Below are 9122 nucleotides of genomic sequence, written 5' to 3'. Positions count from 1 at the left end.
TTTCTGAAAGTATCACCTATGAAAGGGGTGATGAGATTTGGAAAGAAAAGAAAGCTGAATCTTAGATATGTAGGCCCTTACAAGATCTTGAAAAGGATTGGCAAGGTGGCATATGAGTTAGAGTTGCCAGCAAAATTAGCAGCAGTGCATCCGGTCTTCCATGTCTCACTCTTGAAGAAGTGCGTGGGTGACCCAGCCTCTATAGTGCCATTAGAAAGTGTGGTGGTGAAAGATAGTCTTTCTTATGAGGATGTACCAGTTGAGACTCTTGACCGTCAGGTTAGAAGGTTGAGAAACAAAGAAGTCTCTTCAGTCAAGGTTTTGTGGAGGAGTCAGTTTGTAGAGGGAGCTACTTGGGAAGCAGAAGCAGACATGAAAGCCAAGTACCCTTGCCTTTTTCCTTCCGATTCCACTCCAGCTTGAGGTAATAGTTCCTCTTCAGTTTTACCGTCATTCATGCGTAAATTTAGTTTTAGAATCATGTTCCCTCAGTTTGTACTTTCATTTTTAGCGTAATTGAATGTACTCAGAACTCAATTCAGTCAGAACGCAGTTCTCAGTGTGTAGTAATGGGGTTTGAATCTCTCTCCCTCTATTTCAACTAGTTTAGTCTTCATTCGAGGACGAATGTTCCCAAGGGGGAGATAATGTAACACGTTGTAGCCAAAACAGACGAAAAATAAGTCTCTAAGAAAAATCTGCAGGTGCTACAAACGGTGGCATCGACAGACCATAGCCTGAACCACGTACATCCTGCACAACTATCGATGGGATAAGAAACTCCCAAAAATTTCAGCCTAGAAAAATTGGTTAAGTCTTGGATGACGGACGGACATACAGTCCGTAGGTCAAACGACGGTTCGTAGTTCGTGATTGTCGATTAAGACTCCCTTCAACAACTCTCTGACAAGAGCTATGGATGACCAGCATGGTTCGTAGGTGGACCTACGGTCCGTAGGTAGAAAATTTGCAGCCAGTTAAGGGGAAAAGCAGTGGGGTCAACTTAATATGATCATAACTCTTAGCAAAAAATGAATTAGGTCTTCCATGACCTACCCGCAGATACATAATTGAATTAGTTTTCCATATCCACCAACTTTGCTAAAATTAGACCTCTGAGTAAAAAGTTATGTCCATTTTAGTAAAGGCCTGTCGAACAGGCCCTCACGACGGACCCAATGATGGGGCGTCAGGAGCACGTCGGACCGTCACTCCTGGCCATCGTGAGGCCCGACAGCAACCTTCCCAGGGGTCTTTTTGACCTTTTCCACTCTTTTTAAACCTAAGTTATGTCGTTTTGACCGTAAATCGTCAAATTTTAGTCAGTTTAAGCCTAGAAACATAATTAAAACATATCCAAGTCAAATCATTAAATAAAAACTTAGAAAATTAGAATCAAGAGAGGAGAAAAAAGCTCAAGAACCCTAGTTCAAGAACGCCACAAGCTCTAGAAGTTCCAGCCCCAAAATTTAAGTATTTTTCCATGGATTTCATCACCAGGTATGTGGGATTTCACTAGTGGGTTCCTTTCACCCATTGGGTCCTTAGTTTCAGTCAGTTCTTGATTCTTTCTTATCATGATTAATCATAGGGTTTTCTAGAACTTTGATATAACTTCATGAATTTATTAAATATATGTTCCAAATCACACTATCATGTTATTACTCAGATTATCGTATGAATTTCAGAACCCTAGCTTTGTATTTCTTTAGTTCTTGAACTACACATTCTAGGTCATATATTTCAGACACTTCAGATATACATGCCTCAGTGATAAATGCATAATTACCAGATTGTTTGTTACATTCTCAGTTTGCATGTTCAGTATTGAGCTATCTAGTATTTACCAAAAGTCATATATAATCAGTTAATTTACAGAACTCGTTGGGAGTAGCATAATACCGAGTTGGACTAGGGTTTTTGCGTACCCAATAGTCCCAGAATTAATAGTCGAGTAGGTTGTAAGTCCCCTTTGTGGGGCAATCAGTTTAGTGATCACGCCGGCATCCCTTTATACCTTTGGCAGGGTATATTGGGTCCTCTCGATGGGGCGTATACATCGGACTCCATATTTAGCTTATGTGGTTTTTATTATCGGTTATTAGTAGCTCCCAGAGTTCAGTCAGACTCTCTGCATTGACCATTTATTAGTATATTCAGTATTCAGTTTCAGCATGTTATAAATTGGTCATTGCATCCAGTTAGCTCAGAAATCAGCACATCACGTTCGGATTATTATACTTGTTTTTGTGCTTGTTTAGTTATGTTTTATTTCAGCTTTACTCTATCCTACATGCTCAGTATCTTTTAAGTACTGACACATATATGCGCTACATCTTCTCGTGATGTAGGTTCAGGTTCTCAGCATCCAGATCACGCATAGATCGATTTCCTGATCTCCAATTCAGCAGATTTAGTGGTGAGTCCTCAGTCTCCAAGGACAACAGTCATGAGTTTCATTTCAGTCTTTGGTCATTTAGTTTAAGTTTTTGCTACATATAGTCGGGGCTTGTCCCAGTATTTCTAGTCCAGTTTAGTGGTTATTTTCAGACATAGTTAGATTTAGCTTAGTATTGAGATAATATTTATTTTATATTAAACTCATTGTTTTCAAATATCTCAGTTATAGAATATATGCGTACTCCCCATCTTTTCATTTTAAGTATGATTTAGCTTCCGCAACAGTTTATTATATTTAGTATGCTCATGATCATGTCAGCAGGGATAGATTGGGATCACTTGTGGTCCTAGGTTCCGTGTCCGCGTCTCTGGGGTAGCTCGAGGCGTGACAAAAATAATGAGAATGAAGAAATCTCAATAAGTTATATCTCGACGAGAAAAAGACGGAATCGAAATAATATTGTGGTGGACAATATTTATGCCTATAATGTTGCCTTTAAAATAATACAACAAGGCAAGAATTTTAAGCAAAATATGTCAATGAATACAGATAGAGAAATGATTGGCCAAAATGGAGGGAGGCAATTCACGCAGAATTTACTTTTCTTGAGAAACGTGATGTTTTTGGAGTAATAGTCCAAACACCTTAAGGTGTCAAGCAAGTTGTGTGCAAATGTGCGAAAACGAAATTAAAAAGGTGAAGACGTAAGATAAAAAATATGACTTGTGGCATAACTTTTTTCGCAAAGGCCTTTCATTGATTGTGTGGAGACATATTCTCCTATAGTGAACGCAATTACCTTGAGGTATCCAATAAATATGCCAGTTCATGAAAAACTTTAAATCCGTCTAATGAATGTTGTCACAACCTATTTATATGGCTCATTGGACCACAATATTTTCATGAATGTTCTTGAATAATTGAATGTGCCTAAAGCATATATAAATTCCCAAGAAAGCTGTTCAATAAGGCTTCATAAATCCATATATGGACCAAAACATTCAGGACGAATGTGGTACAATCGTCTGAGCCATATTTTATTAAAGGAAAGGTACAAAAATAATCCTATTTGTCCTTATGTTTTTATAAAAATGTTTGGAATTAATTTTGTTATAATAGTTGTCTATGTTGATCATTTAAATATCATTAGCACTCCTAATGAGCTTCAAAAGTTGTTGAGTGTTTAACAAAATAATTTGAAATGATAGATCTTGGTAAGACAAAGTATGTCTTGGCCTACAGATTGAGCATTTTAAAAATAGAATATTTGTCCATCAATAAACATACACAGAAAAGAATTAAAGCGATTTCACATGATAAATCACATCCATTGAGTACCCAATGGTTGTGAGATCGCTTCACATACATAAATATTCATTTCGACTCAAGAAAATGATGATGAGATTCTTCGTAATTAAACTTCATATCTTAGTGTTGTTGGGGCACTAATATATATTTCTACTAATACTCGACCACATATATGTTTTGCAGTAAGTTTATTGGCATGATTCATCTCGGTCCCTACAAAGAGACATTGGAAGTCAAATATGTACTCAGATATCTTCAAGTAACCATTGATATGAGATTATCTTATTCTAATAAATCCAAGTTAGAAATGATTTGTTATGCAGATGCAGGATATATTTCTGATCCACATAAAGCTCGATCTCAGACATGCTATTTGTTTTCATATGGGGCCACAAATATTTCTTGGTGTTCAATGAAGAAAATATTAGTTGCTACTTCTTCAAATCATGAAGAAATAATAATCATCCATGAAGCAAGTCTGGAGTGTGTTTAGTTGAGATCAATAACCTAACATATTCAAGAAATGTGTGATTTTTCTATTAAAAAGGATATTCCAACTACATTGTACGAAGACAATGCTGCATTTCAGCTAAATGGAGGATACATTAAAGGAGAACGAACAAAACACATTTCACCAAAACTTGTTCTCACTCATGATGTTGAAAAGAAAGGTTAAATAAATGTTCGACAAATCCGTTCAGTTGATAATTTGGGGGATCTTTTCACGAAAGCATTCCCAACCTCAACATTTGAAAAGTTGGTATCCACGATTGGAATGTGTTGTCTACATAAAATTAAATGATATTTGCAATAGGGTGAGTAAACTACATGATGCACTATTTTTCCCTTGGCGTAGGTTTTATCCAAATGTGTTTTCTTGGCAAGATTTTTAATTAGGCAGCAAATAAAGCGTATAGCAAGATATGTGTACTCTATTCTCCTTCGCTAATATTTTTCCCATAGGGTTTTTTTAGTAAGGTTTTAACGAGGCATATTATTTATCAATGGTCATCCAAGGAGGAGTATTGTAAATCATTTTGGTGGTAAAATGGATGACCATAACTCCTAGGTTAAATGCATCCTTTATTGGTAGTAATGTTATTGATAATGTGATCAAATGGATGAGCATAACTCGTAGCTTTATTTCCTCCAAATGGGTAGTAATTCTCAAGGTTTAATGTAATTTCTGTGACACTCTTTGATATTCCTCAATGTAATCCTATAAATAGTTGTGTTGATAATAATGTTAATACACTTGAAAGGAAGAAAGTTAGCTTATATTGTTCTTCTATTGTCTTATATTCTTGTTCTCTTCATCTTGTCATTGTTCCTTTGTTCATAAGTTTTATAACAATACAATTTATTAGCGCATATGTTGTCTAATTACATATAAAAATATTAGTGTATATAAACACCTTTTATATACTATTATACATATATATACAATTGTATTCATTTGTATAGTTATTGTATAATGTTGTACACGTTCAAAAAAAATACGATTGTAGTTTTAAAATATGGTCTATGTAGCGTAGTTATTTTATTAGATTTTATTTTTGAAAACATTGATTTTTATAACTATATTACTTTATCATAATATATTTGAAATCTTAAATGGTTAAATACTTTCGTTTGTGCTTTTATTTTGAAGATTATTTTACAGAATTTTAAAGTTTAATAGAAATGCATGAAATATTTTACATATTTGTGAAGTCTAAGTTTTTAATTCGATGGTATCTCTGTATAGTTGCTATATGTACGTGGAATCACTACTAAAATGTACGATTTTTAGATAGAAGCAAATACACCGACTTAGTCTGTACATTTTAAAAATCACAAAATCGAAATTAACACCAAGACTTTATAAATTATATTTCTATTTTCTTTATTGATAAAAGTGTATAAAATAAAAAATGAAAGGTTTTAAACCAACAAATATCTATGATGTAGTGGTAGAGTAGTGCCCAGTCATGGTACTTACACTCTGTATTGTATTATTTAAATGATGCATTTTGTGATTGCGTAATTCAAGAAAATTGATGAGTTTAATTTTTTTTTATTTTATAAAATTTACCAAATTCTTTGGTTTTGATTTTTTCCCTCGCCAATTAAAGAATGAATTCTGTCTATTTCTTTTGAAACACTTATTTGATTCTTTCTATCAGTTGTCACTTGTAATTATGTAGAGAAAATGTCATAAATGGTCCTTTAAATATTGTAGTAAGTCTAAAATAGTTTTATAACTACACATTTACAGGATGTAGTCCTTAACTATCCTAATATTTTATCAAGGTTGGTATTTTTACTAAACAATTATATTGTAAAATTTATCAGGCTTGGTCTGTGCCTATTTTTTTTATAAAAATAACTAATGGTTATATTAATGAAATTCATGCACTCGTGAAATGAAATGTTTAACCCATTAAATGTCACAAATTAGATACATCATTAGTGACGGAATAATGTGTCACTACTAACTTTAGATTTGTTACTAACAATATTCAAAAAATGGCGCCAATATATTTTTTGGTGGGAAATTTTATACAAAATTTTGCTACGAATTTTTATGTTCCATCACTAAAACATATATCTCATATATTTAAACACGAATAGTACTTTATTCACTAAAACTGAACAATTAGTGATTAATTGCATGTCGTAGCTATAATTTCGTAGCTATATATATTATATTTGTTGTAGTTGTATTTTTCATTTTCAAGCACCAGAAGAATACAATTTGATACAACTTTTTAATGATATTTTTTGGAATTTCATGATTGGAGAATTTTATTTTTTTTTTAAAAAAAAAGGGTGGCTAGGAGGTAATATCAAGCATTATTTTTCAAGTAAAAATGACAAAATAAAATTAAAGGAGGTAATCTTGTAGACAAGGGTTCCCAAATTATATTTGTAATGTTATAACAAAAATATCATAGAATCTATTTATAAAAATAAAAAGACAATAAATATAAGTAATTATGGAGAAACAAAATTTCATTTCGCTATCACTGAAATAATATTAAAAATAAATAAATTTATTTCATTTATCAAAAAGTAAATCATTGATTTAAAAATTATTGTAACATAACAACATATAATATATATAGATTATATAATCACAACGACTAAAAGCCTCTGAAAGTTTCTAAAATTAAGGCTTGTACCCAGATAGTTCTAAAATTACTATTTTGGACCCATTTGCCTCTTCTTTTTTTTACTATAAAGTTATTTATTGATGCTAAAATCATTCGTAGCACTAAATTCACCAACCAAATATGCATAGTTATCAACAACTACAAACCCTAACTTTTGTGAAATTTTCGTATTGCTGCCCTTTGAAATTTTCACTCAGGTCCCCTTAAATAGTTCTTCATTTGTTTCAATCTCAATATCTTCTTTGAATTTTTCCTTAATTCCCTTTACTGGATTCGAGTTTCCAATAACACACATTGATGACTTCTGCTTAGATCCATCACCGGTAAAAAAATTTATTCAATATTTACGTCAGATTATGGCAATTTGATCCCCTTTTTATCCCAAAATGTGACAACTGATCCAAATATGTTATGCCAGAACGTGGAAACTGATCCACAAACACACCACAATCACATTCACATGTATATTCTGAATAAGCATATAGTCAAGAAGTGATTCATGACATATAGTTGTTCATCTATCTCACTTACAACAAGTGTAATCAACAATGCAACATTATCATACATACATGTATCATAACAAAGACATAACAAGAATACATCATACAATCATAAAATCACAACCTTCAGCTACTTTGAAACAAACTTGAAACCCTAAGAATTATGATTCTTCCCTTCATGGATTCGTTCAGCTTGTTGTTGATCTACAAACAATCAATACAATATGAAAATAAATAAACATTCACTAATTACCCAAATTTCTAACAATTCTACGAACCCTCAGTCATACCCATGATCCCAATTCTCTAAAATAGGGTGTCTCCACCATAGAACGTAGATCAAAACCCTTCTCCATCATTAATTCCCATTCTATTGTGTTCTATGGATCGAAAAACATATTCGATGAATGAAAAACTTACCTTTTACCTCAAGAATAGTGAAAAACAAGTAGGATTCGCCCTGGGTTCATTCCTTAGCTCAAAAGTTTAAAAGTGCATAATAATGTCGTTTAGGGGTTAATTAGCAACCTTAAATCGCATCGAACCTGCAACAAGAATCCTTATCCCGCTGTAGCGGGCCCGCCATAGCGCTGAAAATCCCCGCCAGGGTCGGTTACAAGAGACACTGAACTAATTTAACAATCTTGAGACCCCTATTTCACAACCCACCTCTAACCAACGACACTCAAAAAATACCTTCCACAACAAGATCAATTTCGAAAGTTCTACTCACTCGAATTCAATTTCGTAAAGTCATATAGAATCCTTAACAAGTTATATATCCCCTTATGAAATTAAAATTATAAATAAATCACCCAATTGTTGCCAGATTTAGCTCACCTTAATGACTCCAATTTCGCCCAAAACAATCTGGACTATGTTGAAAAATTTCAAGTTACTAAAAAAAAATTCGACCCAAAAATACCTAGTTGACTTTTCTATAACGACGAAACCTGATTGTTACAAGTTAATCTCTGACTTAAAGGAAAAGCAATATTGTAAAATGATCAATCAAGATTTTCTATTATAATAAAGTTCTATTATATAGTCAAAAATGTGTCTACTGCTTAGAATTGCTTGAAAATGATTGTTATTTCATGCAAAATGCTAGAAAAATTGTCCTTTCTATATGAGAATTTTATACTCATGTATATTATAATGTGATTATTTTAACACTGGTTAAACCAATAACTAAACAGTTAGGTATCGAAATTCGATAAGAAATGTCTTAGTGCACTACATCAAATTTGATTATTACCGACAAATAATTTTGTCACTAGAAACTCACATTTCATCACCAAAAGAATTTTGGGACAAAAAATAATTTGTCAGTCATTCATCCCTAAAGCATGGTCACTAAATATATATAGAGACAATGTAATGTTTCGTCACTAAATAGAGATGTAATAACTACGAAAATGTTTTTTGTCCCTAAATGCTTTGAATTTATGACAAATTTATTCGTCATAAAAGTTATTAAAATTTGTAGGTAAAGATACATTTTTGTCACTAAATAAGTTATCATAGCCGACGAAAATGATGTGTCACTAACTATATTGTTTAATTAGTGAAGATGTAATTTGTCTCAAATATTTTATGTATTTCGTAGTCAAACAAATAATATTTCGTCACTAAAAACAATTTTTTACATACAATTTTTTCGTTGTCCCTAAAGGTAAAAATTAGTGAAAACTTTATATTTAAATAATTTTGTAGTTGAAACAATCATGTCGTCCTAAAAATGATTCTTTTACCGAA

This window comes from Solanum lycopersicum, chromosome 1 (assembly GCF_036512215.1).
Source record: "Solanum lycopersicum chromosome 1, SLM_r2.1".
Lineage (NCBI taxonomy): Eukaryota > Viridiplantae > Streptophyta > Magnoliopsida > Solanales > Solanaceae > Solanum > Solanum lycopersicum.
The sequence above is the reverse complement of the archived record's forward strand: the minus strand, read 5'-3'. Positions refer to the sequence as shown.